This window comes from Pelodiscus sinensis, chromosome 24 (assembly GCF_052426305.1).
Source record: "Pelodiscus sinensis isolate ZL-2025 chromosome 24, ASM5242630v1, whole genome shotgun sequence".
Taxonomy (NCBI): domain Eukaryota; kingdom Metazoa; phylum Chordata; order Testudines; family Trionychidae; genus Pelodiscus; species Pelodiscus sinensis.
The window spans coordinates 19,167,159-19,181,400 of NC_143075.1; positions in this window are offsets into that span (position 1 = coordinate 19,167,159).

The window sequence follows — 14,242 nt, forward strand, 5'->3', positions numbered from 1 at the left end:
TTCACACTGCAGGAAGGCGGCAAGTGCTTCTTTCACATCCTTCCTTCTTCCTGCACACGGCCCCTAACTCTCCACTCCCCACTTCTCTGCTACTTCTGCAAAGTTTCATTGGCCATCTGTTCTCATGTGTGAGTCTGTCTCATAATTTCTCTGATTCGCCTTGTATCTCCAGCCATAAAAAGAGGACATAATGGAAAAATAATTAAAAAATAAAAGAAGGGAATAAAAAATCATTTTAAGGGAGAAAGGGGAGGGGGGTATCTGCAAAGTTAGTAGATAACCAGCAGATGTGATTTTTGCAGATAAGCGTAGTAATTTAGATAAATCTGGAGGCTTTAGAGCTTTCGCTTGCGTTCTCTTTCTTTTTTTCTGTAAGGTTTTCCCCCCCCCCCCCCATTTTATCTCGCAAGTTGAGAAGGAGAATAAGAAAGAGGGTGTGTGTGTCTGAAGGGGAGCTTAATCTTTGGGTAGTTTTTCTTTTCTGTTTAATGTGTTTTTCCCCAGAAGGTGGGATAATGCGAGCAGCGCTCACACACACATACACACACAGAGAAGCCGGGGCTATGTTTTTTAAAAGCGGCGGACAAAAATCAAAATATTTGAAAATGTATTTCATGGTAATTATGTCATATTTCATGGACTGATGCCACTACTGAAAGAGAGCCTGAATGCCTTAATTTGTATAGAAATTGTAATCATTTGTTCATTTCAAGGTGAAAATTGCATTTTTTAATTTAAATTGTATCCTGCGTGATAGTCTATTATCTAGTAAAATTGTCTCCATGTCTGAATGCCTTATATGCAGCTGCAATGCTTGTTACAAATCCAGTTATATTCATAAAAGCTTGGTCGACGTCTCGGGAAATGTGAACAGTTTCTTGTGGGTTTCTTCTTTTTTTTTCTTCCCTTTTTCCATCGCCTATCTTCGTCCCCCTCCTTCCTCCTCCCCCTTTTTTTTTGGCTGAACTAAACCATTTCTGCTATTAATAATAATTAGCCTGGATGTATATGAAAAACAATTGGAAGTGGAATATGGTTGCGGGTAGGTAGAAAGCCTTCACCGTTCTTGCTTTTTTAAATGCCCTATTCTGAGGTTGCTTTGGATGGAAACAAGAGGCTAAAGGAGTTGGGGGGGAAGGGGGGGGGGAGAAGTGCTTTCTCCAAGGCCCTGATGCTGCAATGAGAGTTATGGGAGAGATTCTGTGGAGTGCGTCTGGGAAATAGAGCTCACAATTCCCAGCCCAAGGGTGAGGCTGAGGGCCTGGTGATTCTGGGCCAATTGGGGACTTGTGTGACCTCCACCGCAATTTGAGGGGCGCTCTAATTTATGGCAGACTTGCTTGGGGTGCCTGAGGGCAGGTAGTAGTGCAAACTAGAACTGCCCATGCTCCTCATCCTAACTCTGCAGGGATTTTCCTTCTGCCCCCTCTCTCTCCCCTCCCCATGTCCGCCCCTCATCATTTCCCTGATGCTGAGGATTCAGAGGGTGATGGGAGCTTGTACATGGTCACTACAGTGATGTGGTGCAGTGCCTGCCTTGGGGGAAATTTTCCCTCAGTTGGCCATGGGGTTCCCTCCCCCCCCCCACACTTGGTTCTCCTGCTATTGGCTGTAGTGGTTGTCAAGACTCTAGACAGTAGTGATGCCATCCATCCATCCATCCATCCATCCATCCATCCCACTTTGCACTTTCTCCCCCATGCTTTCAAAATGCACGCACAAATGTTATTTATTCCGGTGTCGCATCTCCACTCTGAGATCTGTATTAATCATCTTCCCCATTTTAATGGGAAGGAAGCAGAGCCTGAGATGTTAAGTGTCTTATCCAAGATCCCACAGTGAGTTGGGCACAGAAATGAAAACCAGGTCTCCTAACGCCTTCTATTTTACTCTAGGGGTGTGTCTAGACTACATGCCTCTGTCGACGGAGCCATGTAGATGAGTTTACTAGACATAGCAAAAGGAAGCGGCAATTTAAATAATCGCTGCTTCATTTACATCAAAATGGCTGCCACGCTGCGCCGATCAGCAGTTTGTTGGCACAGCATGGTAGTCTAGATGGGGATCAGCTGACCCCAGAACCCTTTGTCATCAGATCCTGTAAGCCTCGTTTCACGAGGCAAAAAGGATCTGACGACAAAGGATTCTGGGGTTGGCTGATTCCCATCTAGACTACCGCACTGTGCTGACAAACAACTGATCAGCACAGCTTGGCGGCTATTTTGGTGTAAATGAAGTGGCGATTATTTAAATTGCCACTTCATTTTGATATGTCTAGTAAACTCATCTACATGACTCCGTCGACAGAGCCATGTATTCTAGACACACCCTAAGATAGAAGGAGTTTAGACTCTGGCTTGCTCAATACTCAGGCTGTTTGGAAGGGAAGACAAATCTGATACCTACATCATACTTATTCTCCATAGAAAATGATCGACTTGACCTCTTCCTGAAATTACGTTAGAATCAAAGAACACTAGAACTGAAAGGGACCTCAAGAGGTCATTGAGTCCAGTCTCTTGCCCTCATGGCAGGACCAAGCACCATCCAGATCATCTCTGACAGGTGTCTGTCTAATCTGCTCTTAACTATCTCCAGTGATGGACATTCCACAACCTCCCTAGGCAATTTATTCCAGTGCTTAATCACCCTGACAGTTAGGAAGTTTTTCCTAGGGCACGTTTGCACTGGGAAATTATTTCAAAATAACTAAATTTGAAATAATAACTCCTAAAAAACCAATTGAAATAGCGTGTCCTCACTATGGAGGAGCCTCGAAATTAGTCTGAGGTAAGCTCCGTTAATGTGGATGCACTACCTTGACTTAGAGCCCCAGGAAGCACTGGGGAGTAATTCCTTTGAATGACTCTGGGGAGTGGTTATTTCGAAATAGCAGCAGTTGTTTCAATAACTATTTTGAAATAAGCATTACTCCCTGAGGAAAGCAAGAGTACAGATTTTGAAATAACCAGCCCATTATTTCAAAATAACGGGCTTGGTAGTGTGGATGCACAGCTTATTATTTCAAAATAAGGGGGGTTATTTCAAAATAACTCCCTAATATAGACCAGGGTCCAAAGTCCAACCTAAACCTTCCTTACTGCAATTTAAGCCCATTACTTCTTGTCCTGAGAGGGAAAAGCTGAGCCAAAGCCTACATTGGCTAAGACTAGACCGACTGCTTGGAAGGCAGCCATGCTAACCAACTCCCCCTTTCCGGGCAGGTCCAGATGGAGGGGTCTCCTCCTTCTCACACCATGCCTGGCCACAGGATCACTGCACAGTGATGCCAAGAAATCCCACCTCTCCATAGGGCTGTATCCACAGTTCGTAGCTCCACCATTGCCAAGGAGAGAGACAGTGTCTGAAACCAAATCAGATTTCTATCTGATTAATCAGAGGCTATATAATGTGGCCTTACTGACCAGGACCTGCTCCCTGCTCCACCATTGTGATCTTGGGCAATTCACCTTCCCTGCGTGAGAATTCAGGAAAACAGAGCTGCATACCTCCATTACTGGGGTTGCGGGAATCAAAGTTCGCAGGCTGCTTTGAGTTCCTCCAAAAGGAACATAGGAATTGCCACACTGGGTCACATCCAAGTATCCAATCTCTGATGGTGGCCGGTACCATCTACATCAGGGGAATCTGCAAGAAATCCTGCATCAACAGCTCTGAGATAATATGCCCTGAGGAAGCGTCCTTCTTAAATCCCGCTAGTAAAGTTAGAAGTTGGCTTAAAAATGTTGTGTGTTTCACACATGCAGGGTAAGAGTCTCCACTGGTGTAGGATCCACACAGAAAATTGACTGCTCTGGAGCTAAGCTGATTTATGCCAAGCAAGAATCTTGGTCCATAAAGTACAGAATATTAATTAGATTAAACTTCACAAATATGAGACCCACATGAAAATCCTTTTAAAGCCATTTAATTCTCTTTTCACATACTTCTCCCTGCTCAGAATGCCCTTATTTTATGCAGGTCCACATTCTCTATTGTAAGAAACTTTTTTATACTTATTCCAAAAAGAAATTGATCATGAAATGCTGTAATGCTGAAGGCTTCAAAGCTAAATTTGACAGCACAGTAAAACTGTATGACAGCTACTGAAATCATTGACAACAGGACTAAACACAGGTCATGAGGTGTGACTGATGTCTGGGGCAAGCGAATGTACCCTGTCAGTTAAATGATTGGATGGGGCGTGCCAGTGTTGTCTTCAAGTCGTCATTGTCAAGTCCAAGTCAAGTTTCAAGTCACTACAGTTCAAGTCTCAAGTCAAGTCTCGAGTCCCTAAAGTCACTTTCAAGTCAAGTCCCAAGTCAAGTCTGAAGTCTTAATTTAAAAAATATCAAGTCACTTTTGTACAAGCCATCAATATCAGCATTTTCGGACAATTTTTTCACCAAGTCGATTTAACAAAATTGTCAAGTCTCAAGTCACAAACAATGAACCCGAGTTGAGTCTCAAGTCGAGTCACCTAGCGATTTAAGTCGGACTCGAGTTCAAGTTGTGGGACTCGAGTCAACACTCTGGGGCGTGCCACTCTGGTTAGCAATGAGTTCAGATAAGCAATGCTAGCGAATGCATTAAGATGCATTCCAGACATGGAGTTTTGTGTATTAGGAGTTGTCTTATGCCTCGTGTGGCAACATAGGCCAACTTCCAAGTTCATTCAAGAGGCTCAGCAGATAAGAATACAAACCAAATCCTATTTTTAAGAGAAAATTATGGAGCGATGTGCACTGCTTTTGAGAGTAAAGCAACAAGATGACGGTACCAGGCAGATGGGCCCTGAGCAAGTTCTTCCACAGCTCTGTCATCACATCTAAATCATGACCTGCAACACACTCCCTGCTAGCCCAGCCACTGTTTACTAGCTTGTGATGCTGCGTTCACTGGAAACAAACCAGCTCAACACACATGTGACTTCAGTAGGGCTTGATCTTGGCCGTGCTGGGAGAAAAAGGATTAAATTTTCAAAAGTGGCCAAATGCTCAGCATGAGACCTTTCAAAGGAGCCTGAGGACCAGAGGGTGGGTGCACCGTACTTCTGGAAAAGTCAGGGCCTGGCAGGGTGTCTCCTATTGGGCACCTCAGACATCAAACTATGCAAAATCACTAGTGTCACAGGTCTGGTTGTAGGGTTGCCAGGTGTCCGGTATTGACCCGGACAGTCCGTTATTTTCACTTCCTATCTGGTAAAAAAATTCAGAAAATACCGGACACTTAAAATGTCCAGTACTTTCTGTTTTTTCCCAGCCAGGAGGTGAAAATCCTGGGCTGTCCAGCTCAATACGGAGGCAGACTGGCAACCTTGGTGCTTACTGGGTCCCACAGAGGTGCTGGGAGACAAGATGGTGGGCGGCCCTGCTGGCAGCCTGTTAGGGCCAAAAAGCCTCACCATGCATTTTTTAAAGGGGCCATGATTTTTTTTTTTTTTTTTTTTTGCTCAACAAACTTGTTTTCCTGGCGTGTTTTTTTGCTGTTGTTCAGTATTTTTTCTGAAACCATCTGGCAACTCTGTCTGTTGAGTTCCCCCTGCTGGCACCACACCAGATTGCTGAGGAGAAATCCCAGTCTCTGAATCTAAAGTGGGGTTTTCAGCCTCTAGAGAAAGGTCCCTAGGCACTCTGGGACTGCAGACCTGCTAGCTCATTCTCCTGCCTGAAAGCTGCAATGCATCCCAGCTGCCGATACCTGAGCCCCTAGGCTGACTCCTCAGATCCTCCTCTCGCTTAAACACGCCCTCTCCAAGAGCCTCACCCTTCTGGGTTACAGTTTAACTTTCACAGCAGAATTTTCCTTCTCTTGGCAATCATACCACTCCAACTGCTGGGAGTGAGCCACACCCCCCGACTGGACTGGCCTTGTTCACACGAGTCCTACACTTGGTAAGTAAAAAAGCTTCTGCCCCAATAAATCTGTTAATCTTTAAGGGGGCACGGGACTCCTTTTTGTTTCTATAACACATACAAACATTTTGCAGAGAGGGCTACACAACTGCTGTTCTCTACTTAAATCATGTGAGGAAGACATACATCCATAACAAGTCCTACTTATATTTCCTCTCACCCTCTCTTGGAAGGCCTTTTGTGTTCAGGTTAGCAGGCCTAACCTGCCTTCTCTGGCTCCAGCAGCAGCTTCCTTCATCGTAAGCTCGTGAGGGCGAGAGAGAAAATGCAAAAAGAGCTGTACCTGCCCTTTCTAACCTTCCTGTCTTCTGTGTCATGTGATGTCTTGATCAGTGATAATAGGTGACCACAAAGCCCTACCAGGTTACTTGATTAAGAGGCTACCAGTCCTTTAATAAGCTACAGACATTCATAAACAGATGCTTGAGGTACATCCTTCACATCAAATGGCAAGACTTTGTCACAAATGAGGAGCTATGGAACAGAGCAGGAGAAAAACCACTTGACGTTCAAATCAAGAGAAGAAAGTGGGGATGGCTAGGCCACTCTCTCAGAAAACCATCCTCCAGCATAGTCTGTCAAGCTCTCACATGGAACCTACAAGGAAAACGCAGAAGAGGAAGACCTCGGACAATGTGGAGAAGTCTACTGCGATTGAAGGACAGCAACTGGGGTACTCCTGGGGTCAGCTAGAAGTTTTGTCTCAAGACAGAGTGAAGTGGAGGAGACTTGTAGATGACCTATGCTCCATGCAGAGTACAAGGGTTTAAGGAGAAGTCGTCCTTTAACAAACAAGTTTTTCTATTGAGAGTCAGTTATCATCTAAATGGGGTGATTAACTTTCATGGCTCCAGCCCTTAAATCAGCTACTCCCTTTTGCTAGTCCTGACACCTCCTTTGCAATTTCAGTCCACCCTGGAGGCAAACTCACACAGAGCATGCAAGTATCTGCCATATTCAAAATGGAGTTTGCAGCTTGGTAAAGGTACATGCATGGTGTTCATAATCTCACACAGAATTCATAAATTGTACAAGACAGACTCCCCAACTTACTTCAGCTAATCACTTCTGAAAAACTTGATGCAATGTTGTTTAAAATGTATAACAATGGGCTCATAGCATACCTTTTAAATGCACCCCTTTTGGGCTTAGTCTCAAAGTGAAATACATTCCTGTAAATGTGGTATCCTCTGAACTTTGTTTTTCAAAATTATAAATACATCCAAAATACAGAATTCAAGTTATAGAAATGATTCTTTAAGGAATCTTGGGTTCCCTTCATGGGTAATCTTTGCATCCCTCATTTGGGATCAGATACATATAGCATCCTACATTTGGCCTTTGGTGTTTTCAGAGGTATATTGCTGGGCTCTGACACTTAAATGGTGTGGGTCTGTCTGTAAGTCACATGGGCCCAGATTTTAAAAGGTGTTTAGGGGCTTACATCCTATACATTTTAATGGGTGGTAAACACTTAGGGTACGTCTAGACTATAGGCTTTTGTCGACAGAAGTTTTGTCGACAGATACTGTCGACAAAGCTTCTGTCGACAAAGAGCGTCTAGACTACATTCAGTTCTGTCGACAAAGCAAGCTGCTTTGTCGACAAAACCCTGTAGTCTAGACACAACCCTAGATGCAATAACACCTTCTGTCGACAGAACTCTGTCGACAAAAGGCATTATGCCTCGTAAAATGAGGTTTACCAGCGTCAACAAAACTGCTGAGTTCTGTCGACGTTATGTCGACAGAACTCAGAGGTAGTGTAGACGCAGGTATAGTTTTGTCGACAAAAGTCCACTTTTGTCGACAAAACTCTGTAGTCTAGACACACCCTTAGAATCATAGAATACTAAGACGGGAAAGGACCTCGAGAGGTCATCGAGTCCAATCCCCTGCCCTCATGGCAGGACCAAATACTGTCTAGACCATCCCTGATAGACATTTATCTAACCTACTCTTAAATATCTCCAGAGATGGAGATTCCACAACCTCCCTGAGCAATTTATTCCAGTTTTTTACTACTCTGACAGTTAGGAACTTTTTCCTAATGTCCAACCTAAACCTCCCTTGCTGCAGTTTAAGCCCATTGCTTCTTGTTCTATCCTCAGAGGCCAAAATGAACAAGTTTTTTCCCTTCTCCTTATGGCACCCTTTTAGATACCTGAAAACTGCTATCATGTCCCCTCTCAATCTTCTCTTTTCTAAACTAAACAAACCTAATTCTTTCAGCCTTCCCTCATAGGTCATGTTTTCTAGACCTTTAATCATTCTTGTTGCTCTTCTCTGGACCCTCTCCAATTTCTCCACATCCTTCTTGAAATGCGGCGCCCAGAACTGGACACAATACTCCAACTGAGGCCTAACTAGTGCAGAGTAGAGCAGAAGAATGACTTCTCATGTCTTGCTCACAACACACCTGTTAATGCATCCCAGAATCATGTTTGCTTTTTTTGCAACAGCATCACACTGCTGACTCATTTTCAGCTTGTAGTCCACTATAACCCCTAGATCCCTTTCTGCCATACTCCTTGCTAGACAGTTGCTTCCCATTCTGTATGTGTGAAACTGATTGTTCCTTCCTAAGTGGAGCACTTTGCATTTGTCTTTATTAAACTTCATCCTGTTTACCTCAGACCATTTCTTCAATTTGTCCAGATCATTTTGAATTATGACCCTATCCTCCAGATTAGTTGCAACCCCTCCCAGCTTGGTATCATCTGCAAACTTAATAAACGTATGCCAATTTATATGCCAATATTGAAATCATTGATGAAGATATTGAATAGAGCCGGTCCCAAAACAGACCTCTGCGGAACCCCACTTGTTAAGAATCTACTCTTAAGGATCCCGCCTTAACTACCATTAACCATTTGTAATGTGGCCTTAAAACCCTACTTTGCAGGGTAGTTGTGAAAATTAATGTTTGTTAAGTGATTCACCATGTAAAGAGAAAAGTAAAGTGGGTGAAAGCATTTTGCTGAATTGTTTTGTTTTGATTAAAAATGAATTTTTGAAGGAAGTGAACATTTTCATGAGCATATTTCTGTCTAAATGAAACAAAAAGAAAGTGTCCTTTTTCTGTTGTCTCAATTGAAAGATGCTTTATTTCAAATTTTCAAAATGGGAAATATTTTTTGGTTTCCAGTTTTGGGATGTTTTCCTCTGTCTCCACTTCTGCCTTTCCCCCTTACAGTGAGGAAGAAGAAAAAGAAAAAGAGGAAAAAGGATAAAACCTCACAAAACAAGAACACCCTGAAAATATTTCATTGTTTGTTTCAGTTTTTCATTAGAAAAACAAACATTTTTTCATTAGAAATTCTGAAAAAAAAAATATTCCCTATATTTTCTGCAGAGAAAACCCTGCTTTCTTTCACCATCTCAGGAGAAAAGAAGTAATTCTGGCTATGTCTAGAATGCAGGCTTCTTTCAGAAGAAGCTTTTTTCGGAAAAAATGTCTTCCAAAAGAGAGCGTCCATACACAAAAACGCATTGTAAAAGCGATCTGCTTTTTCGAAAGATAACATCCACACTGAATGGACGCTCTCTTGCATTTAGGCTGTGATTACTATGGATGGAGTGGCCACCAGGGCACCTGTGCTTTTTCCTCTTTCCTCTTCTTTCGAAAGAACTCCCTCTTCCCCGTCCACACATGCTCTTTTCTGAAAGAGCTCTTTCGGAAAAAGGCATCTTCCCCTAGAAAGAGAATTACCAATGCCAGAAAAGCCTCTCTGTTCTTTTGATTTACTTTCAGAAGAATGCGATTGCCGTGTGGATGTTCCTCAGGCTTTATCGGAAAAATGGCTGTTTTTCTGACAAAACTCTATAGTGCAAACATACCCTAAGATGGCTGCTCTTCCCTTTCTCAGCATTTTCCAGCATTTCTGCTTATTTGGGGCTACATTCTGCTACCCTTCCTCACATTGCAAACTAACTTGTTCTATGGGAAGGTGAGTTGAAGTATAATGGGGCATGAGGAAAGATGATTGCAATAGCCAGCCGAGGATATGGATTAAGGCTTGGGCAAGCAGTGTGGTGTCTGGGACATAAAGAAAGATGTTAGAAATGTGGAGGGAAAGTTGGTTGGAGCTGCCTTAATTGGACGAGGTAAATGACAGAGGTTATGAGCCAGGTGCAAGAGAGGCTGATGCCAGAGTCTGCTATGGTAGAGCAAGAAGCTCTAGATGGAAAGATGCTGAGCCTGAGTCTCCTTTGTCATATGGCCTCCATCGAGTGACCCGATGTCCTGATTTTATGGGGACGGTTCCAATGGTTGGGGCTTTGTCTCATATAACTCCCTATTACCTCACATCCTGATTTTTCACACTTGTTGTCTGGTCACCCTACCAGTGAACTCTGTTTTGGCCATGCTGGACCATGACAGACTCACCATCCTGGAGCTCCTCCTCATGGCATGACTCTACATTGCCACCCCTCTTCTTTGGACTCGGTTGGTCTGGGTGCGGACATAGCTCCCCAGCCAGGTCACACGATCGTTTTGGGCCTTTCCAGAGAACCCCAACATCAAAAATAAATGATAAACTCTCAAATTCTTCTTCCCCTCCTGGGCTCAGCTCTTACTTCTATCCTGTTTCAGTATAAGAATGCTGTCTTTCAGGGCTAGCTCCCCCATTTCCAGCATGTCCTTCCCCCAGACTAGATCGTTTATTCCTGTCCATCTGGCGGGTCTTGGACTTCTTCTTCTTGGATGGCTCGATGTCAGAATGGCATTTGGTTTCTAGCGGAGTGCCCCAAGGTTCGGTTCTAGGACCGGTTTTGTTCAATATCTTTATTAATGACCTGAATGAGGGGATGGATTGCACCCTCGGCAAGTTTGCAGATGACACTAAGCTAGGGGGAGAGGTAGATACGCTGGAGGGCAGAGATAGGGTCCAGAGAGCCTTAGACAAATTGGAGGATTGGGCCACAAGAAATCTGATGAGGTTCAACAAGGACAAATGTAGAGTCCTGCACTTGGGACGGAAGAATCCCAAGCATAGTTACAAGCTGGGGACCAACCAGTTAAGTAGTAGTTCTGCAGAAAAGGACCTGGGGGTTACAGTGGATGAGAAGCTGGATATGAGTCAACAGTGTGCCCTTGTAGCCAAGAAGGCTAATGGCATAGTAGGTTGCATTAAGAGGAGCATTGCCAGCAGATCAAGAGATGTCATTATTCCCCTTTATTCAGCGTTGGTGAGGCCACATCTGGAGTATTGTGTCCAGTTCTGGGCCCCACACTACAAAAAGGATGCGGACGCATTGGAGAGGGTCCAGCGGAGGGCAACCAAAATGATTAGGGGGCTGAAGCATATGACTTATGAGGAGAGGCTGAGGGAGTTGGGTCTGTTTAGTTTGCAGAAGTGAAGAGCGAAGGGGGATTTGATAGCAGCCTTCAACTTCCTGAAGGGAGGTTCCAAAGAGGATGGAGAGAGGCTGTTCTCAGTAGTGACAGATGGCAGAACAAGGAGCAATGGTCTCAAGTTGTGGTGGGAGAGGTCCAGGTTGGATAATAGGAAAAACTATTTCACTAGGAGGGTAGTGAAGCACTGGAATGGGTTCCCTAGGGAAGTAGTGGAGTCTCCATCCCTAGAGGTGTTTAAGTCTCGGCTTGACAAAGCACTGGCCGGGTTGATTTATATGGGATTGGTCCTGCCTAGAGCAGGGGGCTGGACTTGATGACCTTCTGAGATCTCTTCCAGTTCTATGATTCTGTGATAAGGGGATGGGTTGATGAGATAATATGATCGTGGTAACTAATTGACCATTCATTTTCAGTGGGAAATAGGTCAATGGAGGGATGATAGGAGTTACTATAGAGAATTTCTGGGTGTGTGGCTGGTGAGTCTTGCCCACATGCTCAGGGTTTAGCTGATCACCATATTTGGGGTCGGGAAGGCATTTTCCTCCAGGATAGATTGGCAGAGACTCTGGAGGTTTTTCACCTTGCTCTGTAGCATGGGGCGCAGATCACAGCTGGAGGATTCTCTGCATCTTGGGGCCTTCAAAGTATTTGAAGGCTTCAATATCAGAGATATAGGTGAAAGGATTATTTTAAGAGGGGTGGGTGAGATTCTGTGGCCTGCACTGTGCAGGGGGTCAGACTAGATGATCATAAAGGTCCCTTCTGACCTTAAAGTCTATGGGTATGTCTACACTACCACCCTAGTTCGAACTAGGGTGGTTAATGTAGGCATACGAACTTGCAAATGAAGCCCTGGATTTGAATTTCCCGGGCTTCATTTGCATGTTGCCAGGTGCCGCCATTTTTAAATGTCCGCTAGTTTGGACTCCGTGCCCGCGGCTACACGCGGCACGAACTAGGTAGTTCGGAATAGGCTTCCTATTCCGAACTACCTGTACACCTTGTTCCACGAGGAAGTACAAATGAGCCCGGGATTTAAATATCCAGGGCTTCATTTGCATACTCACATTCCGATGCTGTGCCGATCAGGCTCAGTGTTGAAAATGAAAGTAAAATGTAGCCGCGGCTCTGCTGACAGTAGGGAGTTTTTTCAGCAGCTCCTGTACTTCTCAAAAATGGAACTTTTTGAGTACAGGAATATACTAAAAATGAGGAGTCCAGGAGCTGCCGAAAAAGCTTGAGGAGTAACCAAGGAAGGTTGAGAAGTAACCAGGGAAACCAAAGTGCAGCCTGCCCCTATGACTGGCTCTGACCAGCTCTGGGAGTTAGGCACTTTGAGGCTTTGGGCCCACCCAGCCACTCTCTCTGAGCCACATGTGACTGAGCTACAGGAGGTGAGCGAGGTGTGGAGCATAGTGAGACCACAACCCAGTGGTGTCAGAAACGGTGCCAACTGATGGGTGGGAGTTGAGGCCCAGCCAGGAACAACTTTCGGAAAACACCTGCCATTTGAGGCAGTCTGATCCATTTCAAGAGCCAAAGCTCTCCCCTCTCGCCAGTCTTTTATGAGCCCTCAGGATAAGCCTTGTCTGGCTGAAAGGTCATCCTAACCATCCACTGTTTGAGAGCCATCTCCAGCATGCTGTGGTCTCCTGGAAGTTACTGGTGTCCTCAGAAGAGGAATGGCATTCTTCCACTTCCCTGTCCTCTGCTGTAAAACTCCAGTCCCCCTAATGGAACCAACCCACCTCTCAAGGTGCAAGTGAAGTGGGTATCATGGGTAGGCATATCTGTGTGAGCCCATGTCTGCCTATCCTGGGTATCAACAGTGATATAGCTGTGACATCATGGACTTCGGCCAGGGACAACCACCCAAGAACGTCCAAGGATTCTCCAATGGGCTAAAACTTTGATTGCTTGTCTGTGCCATCACAGCTACAGCTACGCTGCTTGATTAAAGTGACCTTGGGCATGCCTACAATCATGCCCTCTCTTGCCGTGTAGACGCACCCGCAGAAGACTGGTGCTATGGACAGCACCCGCCAGGGTCGTGGGAAAGCAGATGAAGAAATCCAAGTTGGCTGGAACTAGACCCCAGTGGGCTGCTTTCCGTGTATAATGCACGTGTGTGAATGGGCGCATGCTGGGCCGACCCTTGATGCGGCAGGGAATTATGTGGCGGGTGCAGCGTATTTGCAAAAGTTGGCCACGGGTGTCAAATTGGCTCAAATTTGACTTTGCACCGGCTTATCAGCTCAGAGCCATAATTGACCATTGATACTTGTACCAGGAGACATATCAGTCCGAGCAGCTCCCTCATGGGATGGCTTGTGCCCTTGATGTCTTCCGGAGGGTGATGGATCGAATCTCGCAAGGTCAGGCAAATATCCTGTTCTGCTCAGATAACGGTTTGAATCATTCGGCGAAAGGGAGAAAAGCCCTGGGAACAGTGGGGGGCAGTGTTGAAACACCAGCAATGGCAGGGCCTGAGGCAACACACGACTAAGCGTTATCCTTGTCAGAGCACCTGCAAGGGGCTATGGGAAGGCGCAAGGATTTCACCTTTTTCCAGCAGCACCCGGAGAAGCCTGCCTATTAAAAAAGGGGATGCAACTAGCAGCCATTTTCCCTAGTTAAGGGGTAATCATCACCATCTCCTGTTTACACGGGACCTTTCATTCAAAGAGCTTTCCAGATGCCAACTCAATCAGCGAGCACTGCAATCACCATTGAAGTGCAGCCATCTCGGGGGTGGAACCCAACGGCTGCTAAACAGAACGCAGCAGCTTCCTGTGATACGTCAGGGCAGGAAGCGAGGACTAAAAATATCACATTTGCAAAGGCAGGATGTAATTTACCTTGGAATGTGGCAGGGAGGCTGGGAGGTAATTCCTTTGCTCGTACATAAACTTCTGGGGGTTTGTTAATAGCCACCATGGTCACAACCCCAATTTTACATGTCATCA